Here is a 15,703-nt window from a genome sequence, read left to right on the forward strand (position 1 = left end):
TTTGGTGTGTGTGGCTATAAAAATAAAGTTTGTTTCTTTTGACAAGTGGCTCCTGAATTGTGCCCAGCCAGACTGCAGCAAACATAGAATTAGGATGATGATTCTGCTGGACATTCCATTTTGGTAGCTGCTTGTTTCCCATAGAAGTAAGAGGAACAGGCACTAGGTTTTCTTAGGAATGTAACAGCATAACCAGCAGACTTCATGGCAGCTTATCTGTAGTACTGATCCTTGGACTACACATAGGAAAGACTGGCTGTTGTTCTCTGACTGCCCATATTTGCACATTTGATGACAATGGAAAATACCCAGACAAGAAAGCAAGAAAGAAACATGTTTCTTCCAAGATCAGCTGCTGGAATTTTGGGGGTATTTTTTGGTACTAGAGATTGAACCCAGGGGCACTTTGCCATTGAGCCACATCCCCATCCCTTTATATTTTTTAGTTTGAGACAGAGGTTCATTTAGTTATATAGGGCCTTGCCAAATTGCTGAGGTTGGCCTTGAACTGGCAATCCTTCTGCTAAGACACAGGATTCCAGACATATACCACCATGCTTGCCTCAGCTATTGGTTTCTCGGAGACCCTTTCTTCCACAGAACCCCAGGGTGGTGATACTGTGCTGCTGTGTCTTTTGGCATGAGCTTCCATCCTCAGTGGGTCCTGAGAAAGATAGTGGATTGGTCCTGGAGCCCTCATGGAAGGAGAAGGTGCTCTCACTGGGTGGAACATGGTGACCCACACACTGGGAGTGGCAGTGAGGTAATGGTTGCTACAGCTGGGGGACTACATGGGAAGAGGTAGTAGTTTTCAGGGGCCACTTCTGCCGCTGCTGTGGGAGGAGAAGAAATACACCTTGTCAGTCCTAGAACAGGCTCTAGCTTGATCCCCAAGATTATGATTCCATCCTTCTATTTTTTTTCCTCTTTCCCATTTTGTTCGCCATTGACAATCAGCTTATTAAAGAGTTATTTTCTGCAGCTGGCCCCAGGCCAAACTGGGTGACTGCTACCTGAGTACAATAAGGATCATCCAGATCTCTCCAAATGACTTCTTAAATCTGTCCCAATGATGGTATTACCCAGCACCAATATCCAGTATGGTGATGATCTTGTCCACTGAAGGGTTCAGGTAAAGTCTTGTTGCAGCCCACTTGAGAAGTTTATATGCTCCAGAGTCATTGATTCCATATTGGTCTTTAATAGTATGACTAGCCCAGAGGTGGCTATCTGGATCTGTAGGCTGCTCATTTCTATATGGAATGCTCCTTTTCTCTCCTCCTTTACACTCTTCTTTCACCAAGAAGGAGCAAATGTGGGGCCAATTCCTTTTGTAGTAAGCATGGTTGGGGCAGCATGTCACTGATGGATGTGACTTTCCCCAGCATGCTGAGTGGCTGTGTTCCATCAGTTAGAAATCTCTTTTGCACTTAGTGCTTGACATCTGACTTTGATGTGTCATCCTTCAAATCTCTCATCATGTACCTGGATGGATAGGGCATACTGTAGATCTGAGAGGCAGGTCTACTTCAGTTCACTTCAGGTTTGGCTTACTTCAGTTTTCTTAAAACACATCTGGACCCTGGAACATACCAATAAAATATTGTAAATTACTTGGCACAAACTTCAAATTACTTCCCATGTTTTTTTCTGGTCATTGGTATATATGGGTTTTCTCCAAGACACATCTGGCATAGAATGGGGGGAAGTCTACATTTCCTCCTAGTTTGGCCTGATGTAGGTGTTGGAACCAGTCAGGGAGCCATCTGGAGAGCTTTTGGAGGCAGTAGTAGCATTAGAAATAGGAACTGGACTCTCCTACTTCCAGTGTTCTGTTACTGAAGGAGGATGGAGGTGTTCCAAGAGAGTGGGACCTCAACTCCGGACAAGTGGGGGTCCTTGACAAGCATCACAGAAAGGAATTTAAGGACACATCAGTTAGAGGCAGAGACAGATTTATTTAGAAAGGCAGAGACACATTAAGGGTGGATGTGGGAAGAGTGAGAAGTACTCTTGGTCTGGATGTTAATATTTGTAGAAGGGATAGTAGCCCAGGGGGCTCTGCTAGAAGTGGATTCAGAGCAAAGTGATTTTGGGGGCCAGTTTTGAATTTTGGGGCTAGTTTTCCTAGTGCTTACATCATGTGATTTTTTTGCCAGCAAGGACACATCCAAGGTTGCTGGTTGAATTGCCTATTCTGCATTCCAACAGTTCATGGGTAAAATTTTCTGCATTCCTATGATTCATGAGCACTTTTCTTTTGAGACTCAGTATATCTTTTTTTCCTGTAATTTCAAATTCCTATCTCAGTTCAATTCTGAATGTTATCTTTATTATGTAGGTTTTAGGGAAGGGGTCATCTGTGCAAAGAACTGTGATAAAGCCTTGTCTTTTCAATGGAATAAGGATCAGGGTTCTGAGAATCTTTATCTCCAAGTGACCCCCTGCCCCAGAGCCTGGCAGAGCCCTATCCATGTGCTTGAATTTCAAACATTAACTCTGAGGGTACCAACCACCTCAAAGATTTTTTTCCATAGTGGGTGCTGGTAAATGGGGGCCCTAATGGGACAGTCAGGAAATTAGATTCTCACAGAGCTCATCATCTCTCTGGGAAAACAATATTGGGCAAAGGACTGAAATCCTTATTATTTTGACTTTTCTTAGACCTTGTTAGAAAAGTGAAAAATAAGGTGATAGGTGTGTCTATGTAACTGACAATACAAATTATGCAAGAGGGAATCTTATGAAAATAGGATCTGCACAAATTCATTGCTACTGAAAAATATCTTCTTGGAAATGTATAGTTACGTAAGAGAGACAGAGACTCTGCCATGTATTTGTGTTATTGTGATCAAAGAGACTGAAAGTAGAAGCTTCCACTAAAATGTTGTCAACCAAAAAGGGAGGCCCAGCAATGTTTAAAAAAAAAGGACCACTAGTTTAAAAAGGTGAAGGCAGGATTCAAAGATCAGCTGTCATCCCTGAGTCTAAAAGGTGTCCCATGATAGTCAATGAGCCTCCAAGCACTAAGAATGAAGAAGGGAGCAGGGAGAAAAGGACTGCAGACCCCATTACCCAGGAAGGTGAGAATCCCTCCTGCCTTCTTTTGTTTATTTATTTATTTTTTCTTTCTTTCATTTTTTATTGGTTTTTCACAACATTACAAAGCTCTTGACATATCATATTTCATACATTAGAATCAAGTGGGTTATGAACTCCCATTTTTACCCCAAATACAGATTGCAGAATCACATCGGTTACACATCCACATTTTTACATACTGCCATATTAGTTACTGTTGTATTCTGCTGCCTTTCCTATCCTCTACTATCCCCCCTCCCCTCCCCTCCCATCTTCTCTCTCTACCCCATCTACTGTAATTCACTTCCCTCCATGTTTGTTATCCCATTCCCCTCACAACCTTTTATATGTAATTTTGTATAACAATGAGGGTCTCCCTCCATTTCCATGCAATTTCCCTTTTTTTCTCCCTTTCCCTCCCACCTCATGTCTCTGTTTAATGTTAATCTTTTCTTCCTGCTCTTCCTCCCTGCTCTGTTCTTAGTTGCTCTCATTATATCAAAGAAGACATTTGGTATTTGTTTTTTAGGAATTGGCTAGCTTCACTAAGCATAATCTGCTCTAGTGCCATCCATTTCCCTGCAAATTCCGTGATTTTGTCATTTTTTAGTGCTGCGTAATACTCCACGGTGTATAAATGCCACATTTTTTTTTTTATCCATTCATCTATTGAAGGGCATCTGGGTTGATTCCACAGTCTAGCAATTGTGAATTGTGCTGCTATGAACATCGATGTGGCAGCATCCCTGTAGTGCGCTCTTTTAAGGTCTTCAGGGAATAGTCCGAGAAGGGCAATAGGTTTAAATGTGTTTCCCCAAAAGCCTGTGTTGGAAACTTAATCCCTAATACAGGAGTGTTGGGAGGTGGGACCTAATGAAGGAAACAGACCTCTTTGGCAGTGGGCCTTCTGGACATTCTGCCATAGTTTCTTGCTCAGGAAATGCTGTTCCACCAGAAATGCATTTGCCAACTCTGTTCCTCTCATATGCAGAGCCCCAGATTGTCACTCATTCCCAGTGCGTCTTCCTGACTTGGCTTTGTCACCTGGGAACAATCCAACAATCTTAGCTGGATTCTGGAGGTAGGTGGGGTTAGAGATGTTGTTCACTTTGTGGTCATCATGGGGATATGCACCATGGTGTTCCATTCAGACTCCTGGTGTGCTGTACAGAGTTGTCCCTAGTGTCTTGTGGCAGATGGAGAACTGGAAATGTTTGATGGTTTGTGCATGAGGTTCCATTATGCATACCCCTGGTGAATGGATAGGAACTCCAGTGGGACTGTGTCTCAAGTCCATGGTGTGCCTAGAGCACTGGGCTGTACTTCAGAATATAGCTTAGTTTAGGCTTGGGAACATTTGGGTACCTAGAGCCCTGATCCCTGTCAGACATAGACTCAAGAGAAAAAGGGTCACTTGAGGTGGGGATCTGGAAATACAGAGAAAAAAAATACACTGAATCTCAAAAGAGAAGTGCCCATGAATCACTAGAAGGCAAAACAATCAACCTGTAAGCAAATAAGCATTTGTCCTTGTCCACAAAGAGTACTAGGATGTGAAGACAACGTGCACGTGCAGGAAAAGCTGGCACGAGATTATCTAACTTCACCCTGACTTCACCTCTAGCCCACCTCCTAATTACTGTCCCTTTATAAATATGAACACCCCAGACTAAGGAGCTACTGCTCACCCTCAAGACAGCCCACATCCTCCCTTGAATGTGTCTCTTCCTTCCTAAATAAATTTTTGTCTTTTCCTCTAGCTGACATGTCCTTAAGTTCCTTTCTATGATGTTTGTCAAGGACCCCACTCATCCTGAGCTGAGGACCCCCTCTCTGGGAACACCTTGGATCTTTTCTAGTGACACACTAGGTCTGAAACTGAGTTGCAAAATAGAAACTTCCTTGTTTCTAAACACATCCTCAAAATTTATAGGATACAGGCACAGAACCCTAGGACCTGAACTAAAATGACCTTGAGGGCCTGGCAAAGTTCCTCATTAGTTGAACCTGAGAAAAAAGAACAGGGCCTGTGGACCTAAGAGGTAAGTGGTGCCATTAACAGTTGTAGGATGGACCAGAATTATCCATCAGTTCTACCTGGACCCACCTGCTGGTTGCAAGTTACTCCACCAAGACTCCTGGTAATGACCAATCAGCTCCCTAGTTCCCCTTACTGGGGCTATTGGTTGATCAGGGTTGGATGTTCTTACTGTTATCCTTCAATGAAGCTCTTCTTTCAAGAACCAGTGTTAACAGTGTTGACTTCTTTGTGCATTGAGCAGCAAGCCCTTTCTTGGTAGCAGGCTTATGTGAATACTCAAATCATGGCCAAATATACCCCAACTCATGCCTGCATATGACTGATCTGTCTTCAGAAGGTCCTTACCCACCTGTGCTGCTTGGAATTTCATGCACAAACTTGGTCTCCTCCCTAATTATTATTATTATTATTATTTTTGGGTGCTGGGGATTGAACCCAGGTATACTTTACCACTGAGCTATATCTCATTCCTTTTATTATTTTGAGACAGGGTATCATGCAATTATTTAGGACCTTGCTAAGTTTCTGAGGCTGGCCTCAAATTTGCAATCTTCTGCCTCAGCCTCTCCAGTTGCTGGGATTGCAGGCATGTGACACCTTGCCTGGCTTTGTCTCTGCCTCTGGAGCTCAGTGATTCCTTCTGAATTCATTTTACAGATAGGCCCTAGTGAATGGGGGCCCTCTAGTGGCCTATGGCCACCTATTTCTCACAGAACTCTCAACTCCCTGGAAGAGCAAGTCCCATCATTTTGTCATATTTTGATTATGTATAAAAAATGAAAAATATGTGTTTTATCCTTTCTTTATTTTTGGTACCAGAAATTAACCCCAGAGGCACTTTACCACTGAGCCACATCCCCATCCCTTTTAAAAATTTTTATTTTGAGACAGGGTCTCACTAAGTTGTTGAGGCTGGCTTTGAACTTGGTATCCTCCTGCCTCAGCCTCCCAAGTTCCCAAACATCACAGATTACTGGTATGTGCCACTGCACCCAGCAAAAATATGTTTTTAAGTAATAAAAATTTGAGACAAAGGCTTATGAATATGGGTTCTGTTGAGAGAAGTCAACTCGATTTCTTTTTTTTTCCCCTGAAAATGTACACAAAAGTGTTGTAAGAGACACAGCAGCTGCCATTTGTCTCTTTTATTTAGGTAACTTTCAAGAGGAGTTAGGTAGTAGAAATTTCATCATTTACTTCACTTCACAAGGGAGAAATGGAGACTCAGTAATGTTATATCAAAGCTAGAAGATGCTGAAGGCAGTAGGATTTACAGCCTGTGGTTTCTGAAACTAAAAGTTGCTCCAAGATGGTAAATGATCCTCTGAGAACTAAGAATATGTGAGAGTCTGGAGAGAAAATAATGGCAGATGCTATGGTTTGAACATGTTTACCAAAGATCATGTGTTGAGAACTTAATTCTTAGTGCAACCATGTTGAGAGGTGAGACATTTAAGAGAAAACTAGATCATGCAGAGGGCGGCCCTCACTAATGAGTTAATGTTGTTATCATTGCAGTGAGTTCATTGTTTAGAGAGTAGCTTTATTATAAAGGTGAATTCAGCCATCCCTTCCTCTTTCTTGTGTGTTTTATTTCCATGTGATTCCTTCAGCCATGCTCTGACATGGCAAGAAGGCCATCTCTGCATGTGGTCCCCATACTTCCTAGTCCCTAGAACTGTCAGAAATACATTTCTTTGTTAACTGTGTAGTCTGTGGTATTCTGTTAAAGCCACATCAAATGAACTAAAACAGTGATCTTAAGTCACCTGGGAAGCTGAACCCCCTCCCTGATTCTTGGCTTCCCTCTGTTAGTATCTGGGTTTGAGAGAGATGCTGTTCATCTCATTTAATTTGTTTCATTGTATTTGGTTTGGGAAAGGAAAGGGGTCACGCTGTACTTGGTACATTAGGTAAATCATTAGGAACTGTGAAGCTCTTATGTTTGAATAAAACATGTCTCCCAAAAGCTCTTGCACTAAGGCAGGAATAGTTAGAGGTGAAATGATTAGACTGTGAGAGCTGTAACCTAACCAGTCATTCCACCTTTCAATGGACTGAGTGGGGACTGTAGGCAGATAAGGCCTGGCTATAGGAGGTGGGTCACTGGGGGTATACCTCAAAAGCTTCGTCTTCCCTGCTTCTCTTTTGCCTTTCTCATTCTGCTTCCTGTCCACCAGGAGGTGAACAACTTTTTTTCACTGCTGCCCTTCTGCTATGTTGTTCCACCTCATCTTGGGCCCAAAGTGATGGAGTTTGGAGTTAGCTGCCTGTAGATTGAACCTCTGAAACTATGAGCCCCAAACATACTTTTCCTCCTCTAAGTTGGTTTGTCAGTATTTTGGTTACACAAGGAAAATCTGACTAACCCAGAAGCCAATTGATGTGGTGAGAAGGAAACAGGAGACTGCTGCTGCCTGTTTGCCAGCACTGGGAAATTCTGCTTGACTTGAGACATTTGCTTTAGGAGGGATTTACTGTTAGAGAGAATCTCTAGATCTAGACCAGGAATGTTTGATACAACTTCCCACAGTGAGGGAAGTGCCTTTTCTATCTGCTTTACTCAAAATGGTAGCCACCAGATATTGAAATTTGAACTGTTACTAGTGCAGGTAAAAAACTAAATTTTGATTTAAAATTGCAAATATAAAAACCATAAATGAAAAGTGGCTACTATTATAGATAAGTGCATGTCTAGACAATGTTCCTTTTGAGAGTTCTGCCTGCATGATGCCAAGACCAAAAAATGATTAATTTATTTTGTTTTTTTAAACTAAAAGAGAATTTTCAAATAAGAAATGGAATAGTTATCACCTTTATTATTATTACTTCTATATGTTGAATACCTACTAATTACTGTGCCCTTTTATTATCACTATTTTAGTAAAGTACAGGTGACATAAATTCACCATTTTAGTAAATTTAAGTTTACAATTCAGTGTCATTTACCACATTTGCAATGTTGAAAAACCATTACCACTGTCTAGCTCTAGAACATTTTCATTATCCTCAAAAGAAAATCTTGTGCCCTTATGTAATCTCTCCCTGTTCCTCTGTTCCCACAAATCTTCATCTACCTATTCAGAAGATGGTACATAAATTGAATCAGATAACATGTGGCCTTTTGTGTTTGGCTTCTCTCACTTGACAAAATCTTTTTTTTTTTTTTAAGAACAACTTTAATACTTTTCTTTTTTTATTTAATGTATGTGGTGCTGAGGATCGAACCCACGGCCTTGCACATGCTAGGCGAGCACTCTACCACTGAGCCACAACCCCAGCCCACTTGACAAAATCTTTACAAGGTTCTGAGTCATAATATGTGTTAATATTTTATTCCTTTTGATTGTTGAATAATATTCAATTGTATAGCTATTCCACACTTTGTTTATCCACTCATCAAGTGATGGACATGTGGGTAGTTTACATCTTTTGTCATTTGTGAATAGTGCTGCTGTGGACATTTGTGTACAGGTTTTGTGTGGGCATTTGTTTTCAATCAAATGGGTATAGACCTAGAAGAATTGTCGGGTCATTTGATAATTTTGTATTAAAATTATTGAGGAACAACCATAGTGTATGTGATGGAGACTGCACCATTTTTGTTTCCATTAGCATGTATAAGAATTCTAATTTCTCCATATCTTCACTAACACTTGTTATTTACTGTTTTTTGTTTTTTTTTAAATAATGGACGTCCTAATGGGTATGATGTAATATCTCATTGTGGCTCTTATTTGCATTTCTTTTATGACTAATAATGTTGAAAATCTGTTCATATAGTTATTGGTTCTTAGTATATCTTCTTTGGAGAAATGTCCATTGAAGTTCTTTGCTTATTTTTAAATAAACTGGTGTTTTGTTGTAGATTTCTTTATATGTTTCAGATGGGAGGCACTTAGAAGATATAAAATTTGCAAATACTTGCCATTTTCTTTGGATTGTATTTTATTCTCAGTGTCTTTTAATACACAAAAGATTTCAATTTTGATGAAGTCTGATTTATGGTATACCTAGGAAATTCATCTAATTCAAGTCATGCAAATCTTTGGCTATGTTTCCTTCTAAGATTTTTTAGTGTTAGCACTCACATTCAAGTTTTGTTTCACTCAAAGTTAATTTTGATGCAGAAGGGATCCAGATTCATTCTTTGGTGTATTCAGTTATCTCAGTAAATTAATTGAAGAGATTAAAACAATTGATTCTATATGTGTAGGTTTATTTTGGGGCTCTCTATAGATCTACATATTTAGCTTTATGCATCAAACCACATTGTTTTGATTGCTAGAGTAGAAGTCTTGCACCTTACTGATTAAATTTATTCCTAAGTATTTTGTTCTTTTTGATGCTATTGTATAAGAAATTTCATTAATTTCCTATTCAGGTTGATTATTACTAGTATATAGAAATAATTTTTCTTGCATGTTGATCTTGTATCCTACAAAATTGCTAAACTCACTTATGAGCTCTATTTGATTCTTAGGAATACTTAGGGCTTTCTATATGTAAAGTCATATCACTTACAAATATAGTTTTATTCTTTCTCTTTCTTTCTTTTTTTTAAATTTTCCCTAGTTTGGATGGCTTTTCTTTTTTCTTGATTAACTGCTCTGGGTAGAACTTCCAGTACAATGTTGAGTAGAAGTGGCAAAAAATGAACACTTGTAATATTCAGGATCTTTGGGGAGAAGTTTGGAGTATGATGTTAGTTGTGTGTTTTACATAAGAGTCCTCAACCATGTTAAGGAAGTTCCCTTCTATTCCTAGTTAGTTCAGTTCCTTTATCATGGAAGTCTGTTGGAGTTTGTGAAATGCTTCTTCTGCATTGAGATAAACATGTTTTTCTCCCTTTGCTCTGTTATATTTCATAGATTTTCATATGTGGAAAATCAATCAATGATTTGGATTTCTGGGGTAAATTCCCTTGATCATGCTGTACAATCCTTCTAATATGCTGCTAGCTTCATGTTTAGTAGGCTGAGAATTGGCTAGCCATAGGTGCAAGAGGCTTCAAATTCCTCTGGCATTTTGTTTTTGTCTTCACTTTAACTACTTTTCCACAAGGAAGGTCTGCATCTTGTGGCTCTTTCTGTGTAATCTAGTGTTATACTGGACTATTTGTATGAGTGAAAGTTGTGGAGTGCATTCTACACCTTCCAATTAAGTCTGAGTGTCAGTGTGCCCATGTAGTGGCTGGGATTTGCTCAGGTGTCCCTCTGGTGGTACAGCTTTTTGCCTCCTTGCCTTACTTTCTTGGTTGCAACATCCCCAAATCTGTCCTTGAAGGTTAGAGGGAGAAAAATGGAAGAAATGTCCTTCCCCCAGTTAGCCTAAGAATCTGGCAAACTCTCCCCCTGCTGGACTGTAGTTCTTTTCCCCACCCCCCACCCACCCGGTGGTGAAGACTGGGTGTATTTCTTCTTTTTTTTTTTTATTGTTGGTTGTTCAAAACATTACATAGTTCTTGATATATCATAATTCACACTTTGATTCACTGGGTTATGAACTCCCATTTTTACCCTGTATACAGATTGCAGAATCACATCAGTTACACTTCCATTGATTTACATATTGCCATACTAGTGTCTGTTGTGTGTCACAACAGTTACTCACCCGCTGCAGAGCTGATATTTCTCAGATCATCACTATGTGAATATAGTTGGGTTCCTGGAACCAAGTGGAATTCAATCTAGTTTGCAATGGAAGTATGGTGGAATCCCATAAGACTGTGGGCCCCAGCAGGTTCTCACACTTTCAATCTGTTACATACTCAACATCTGGCAATTCATCAAAATTACCATTTAAGTTTTCCCACCAGTTTAAGGCTCCAGTAGTTTCTGCTCCAAACAAACAGATTTCAGCTATTTCTGGGTATGCCTTTATCAACAGATTACAGTGTTGTGACCTCAGTTCTCAGAAACATAGAAATGATTGGGGACACATGGATGCCAGTGATGGGAACATGAGGATAAGGGAATAATTCTATAAAATGAGCCCACTGTGCTGACCCCCACATGCTTTCTTTTCCAAGAAGCAATTTACCTGAAGCTCTGCCTGGCTTAAGTGGACAGGATATGTCACATTCCTCAGCAAACTATCTGTTATCTGCAGGAGAAATGCAGGCCTGAAATAATGTCACAATTTACCCACAGCCCTTCCTGGCTTTAAGAATTTATGGTTAAATATCAAAGTTAGAACTGTCAGCATGGGCCAAGGTGACCTAGAGTTGTCATGGCAGTGGGGACTTGAAAGTCTGATGTCAATCTGTTGTCAGTCAAAAGTCAAGAGGTGGACTTTGGCGGGACTCTCTGGAAATTTCTGTGGAATCACAAATAAAACTTAAGTGCAGGAGAGGCACACTGTCTCCCTTTCCCTTGAGGGTGTCCCCTTTCCTAGTCCTAATAAACTCATTGCCTGTTACTCTGAGCAACATGTCTAAAATCTTTATGATTTGATCACAAAAGTCAGTGCTTCCTAGTGCTGGTGTCTTTTTTTTATTAGTTGTTCAAAACATTACAAAGCTCTTGACATATCCAGTGGAGGTGTCTTCATGTGGCTTCAGTTTTTTAGAAGGTCCCATTCCTGTAACAGAAAGAAACTATTATTGATTTTCAGTTTGACCAACGTTTTCTGTTGTAAGGAGGAGCGATGACTTCCAAGATGTTTACATATCAGGGCTGAAACTCTAAGTCCCAATAAGTTTTGAATCAAGAAATTCTGAATGCCAACAAAATAACAAAAATCCTTTTAACTGCTCAGTTTAAATGCTGAATTAAGGAAACAAATTCCAGATGATTGGACCAGTGTTAATAGGAGGCTAACAGGTGTCTGTGTAGCATTATGCAGAAATGCAGAATACAGGAAGGACAGCCAACACCTTTCACAGAATCTTTTATACTTTGCTTTAATTTTGACTAAAAATTATTTACACTTTTATGCATCTACCTAAATTTGTCCTCAACCAAAGTGGTACAATTTTACTTCACTCAACTCAATTAAATGAGTTTCTGAAAAAATTTTGTATTGTTTCTGAGGTCTCATTGGGAAGGAATAAAATAGCCTACCAAGAAAGATTTTTCAGGAGTAAAGTATCACTCAGAGAAATTTTTCCCCTTATAGAGCTATTTGTAAAAAAAAAAAAAAAAAAAAAAAAAAGATGAGGCATTTTAAATCTTTAATAATCTCAATAATAGTAAGAAGAGCTATTACATTTTATTATTGCAGATTTTTTTTCTGGCACTTGAAAATTTGTTTGCAATTTCAAAATCAGAGAATACCTTTGGTGTGTTCAGCTGGTCATTTGTCCTGGAAAGATTGAGGAAATGAAATATAGTGTGGAAGGTCATTACAACTTCTGCTGTGATTATTTTATTTTCATCTGAATTTTTTAAATCAGGAAATTTGTTACATTATCCATTTCTACAGGACAAATTGAGGAAATCATATACCTCTTAGCTTAGCTATTAGTGTATGCTGGAGTATACATCTGACTAGCCATTGTTTTTGATTCTAAATAACCAACTGCATATTGAAGAGCTTCAAAGGATTTTCCCTTCATTCAACAAAAACCCAAAGTTTTTAAAATTAATAAAAAATTTGCACTTGAATTTGAGATCCAAATATACACAAATAAAAATAGATAATAGGGTAGATGTAAAGTTAAGTGTTCTTACCAAAATATATAAAATAGATTATAGCAATCATTGCAAGAATTTAAAATACTGAGTTTAGTAGTCTCATTCATGAGGCTAACAGTAAATTAACAGTAAGTTGAACTGTTGAAATGGTTGCAGACTTGCAAACTCAACCATAAATTAAACTTGATATGGAGAAAAGTTGAGCTTCACGTGTTCCTGCACAGGAGAGCTGCACTTGCAAGAACAGTCTCTCTGAAGAAAGCCAAATCTGATCTTATCCAAGGTTCTTAAAGTTCAGTATCCAGGATTGGTGGATTTTTAGAAGCAGGAGCGTTTATAAACAGGACCGATTTTCAACTGTGTTAATGTGGTCACTAGAATAGGGTATTGACTGGTGTCCTTTCAGGAACATGGTTTCTGAAGTGAGGTCCTTTCTGATTGTTGACTAGAAGCATGAAACTGATGATGGTCTTTCAGAAGCTAGAGGTTGGCATTAACTTCCTAACTTTCAGAAGGAGGTCCACTGGAATAAGTCTGGCCCTGGTTTTAGAGCATGTGTGCTGTTTGGACATCTAATTATTAATAATTACTTGTTTACAACTTGGGACTTTGGCCAAAACAATATTCTTATCCTTTCTTTAAGATGGAAAGCAAGTATTTTCAACTCTCAGTTCTCTTTCATCTTTCCTTAGCCAAACATACAGAAGATATCATAAAGGGTTGCTCAGATCACTTGGTAGAGGTGATTTCAGCTTGTGTTGCTACTTAGGTGATTTAAATGACAATTACAGAGGCAGAAAAATAGCTCTAACTACTGATTTTTTACTAATTGGAAGAAAATTTCTGAATACATTTAAGGTGTCCTGACAGTGCAGGATTCAAGATGTAATCATTAAATATAGGACATCTGTCTGGCAGCCTTATCTGTGGGCCAGATTAGCTTTCTTGTCACTCAACACCCTCTCCTATTTGCCTGGGATAACCCTGTTTATTCTAATAAAGGATCATTTGTCTCCTATTCTTCATCCATGCAGCATTTGTTTGAATTTGTATTCTCATTCATTTATCACTTGAATCACAATAGTCTAAATTTCTAGGCATCAGTCTATCTAGGTTTCTTTAACCTCCTCCTAAATTGATCCTCTATATATTGTTGCTGAACAAATTTTCTTGCTTGATAGTAATATAATTTTATTTATTTATTTTTAGTACTGGGATTGAACCCAGAAGGGCTTTACCACTGAGCCACATCTTCATCTCTTTTTAAAAATTTGAGACACGGTCTTGCTAAGTTGCTTAGAGCCTTGCTAAATTACTGAGGCTGGCTTTGAACCTGTGATCCTCCTGTCTCTGCCTCCAGAGTCACTGGGATTCCAGGCATGCCTCACACATTTGGCTGAATATTAATTTTAGGATAAAACACAAGTTCCTTACCATGGCAAATGAGGCCTTTTGTTATGTGGCCTCTGCCTTCTCCTCAGGCTTTAATATCTTTTATTCTTCTGCTCACTAGCTCTACACACGTTTCCTAATGTGCCATATTACTCACCTGTACTCTTGCACATGTAGTTTACTTATTTGAAATGCTTATCTCATTTTGCAAGAGTTTTTATCATTCCGAAATTTGGCTCAGGCCTCACTGCCTCTGCAAAGCTTTCTTTGATATCTCCAGGCCCCCTACAGCTCTTTTTTCATCCGGTGCAAAACTTTACAACATTCTTGCACTGCAACATATTGACATAATTAAACTGTTTTGTCTGATAAAACAAGCAGTTATATACAGTGACACATTTCCCTATTCCTTTGATAGTCCCTCAACTCCTTTCTCTTCTCCTACTCCATGGCTTCTTGAAGGAAGGTCTGTGCCTTTCTTCTTAAAATTTGCAATGTGTAATACAGTACACACCTCGAAGCAGGGATAAAAAAAAATACTGGGTTTGGGGGTGTAGCTCAGTAGTATATAGTGCTTGCCTAGTATGCAGGAGGCCCTAGGTTTGATCACTAGCATTTGGAGGGAAAAACACCAAGTTTATAAAATAATTAATAAAATAATATGACAGTCTATTTGGGCTGCTATAACAAAATATCCGAGACTGGGTAACTTTGAACAATAGAAACTTCTCACAGTTGAGGCTGGGAAGTCCAGGATTAAGGTGCTAGTCGGTTGTCTGATGAGGATCATCTGGTTCAAAGATGGCATCTGCTGCAGTCTGGCTGGGCACAAAATCATGAGCCACTCACAGCCTTGTAGATTCAAACAGCAACTCTTTATTCCCAAACTCACACCGGCACCCTACAAGCACGTTCTGGGGAAATCCACACCTCCACTGGGCTCTGTATGCCAAAAAACTCTCTGAATCCCGAGAGAACTCAAGGGCAACTCAAGGAGCAGAAGTGCCTGTGGCAGCAGGATACGCCCTATTCCCAGCAGGGTACACCTTAAACCTGGAACCGCCCTAAACCCAAGGAGCGGGATACTCCCTAATCCCAGCAGGACACACCCTAAACCTGGATCCACCCTGGTCCTTGAGCAAAGTCACCTTACATGCAATGTCACTGCAAATGACCTGGGTCATGCCATGTATCATTCTTACTTGGCAATGGCTCTCAGCAGGCATCCTCTGATTAAAGGACAGAGGAAGTTACACCAGGGATATATATTTTTTTGGTATCGTTGATTGAACCCAGGGGTGCTTAACCACTGAGCTATGTACTCAACCCTTAAAAAAAAAAAAACTTTATTTTAAGATAGGTCTTTCCAAAGTTGCTTAGGGCCTGGCTAAGTTGCTGAAGCTGGCTTTGAACTGGTGATCCTCCTGCCTTCAGCCTCCCAAGCTGCTGAGATTACAAGTGTGGGCCACCTCACCAGGTCTGGGACTATCTTATTAGGGCATAAATTCCATTCACAAGGACTCCACTATCATGACTTAATCACCTCCCCAAA

General features: G+C 39.6%; 1 pseudogene; it reads right to left on the bottom strand.

Annotated features, from left to right (window-relative positions):
- Window positions 1-1,029: 1,029 nt before the first annotated feature.
- Window positions 1,030-14,324, bottom strand: LOC144254874 (pre-mRNA-splicing factor RBM22 pseudogene; annotated as a pseudogene).
- Window positions 14,325-15,703: the final 1,379 nt, after the last annotated feature.

Source organism: Urocitellus parryii, chromosome 1, assembly GCF_045843805.1.
Source record: "Urocitellus parryii isolate mUroPar1 chromosome 1, mUroPar1.hap1, whole genome shotgun sequence".
NCBI classification, from domain to species: Eukaryota; Metazoa; Chordata; class Mammalia; order Rodentia; family Sciuridae; genus Urocitellus; species Urocitellus parryii.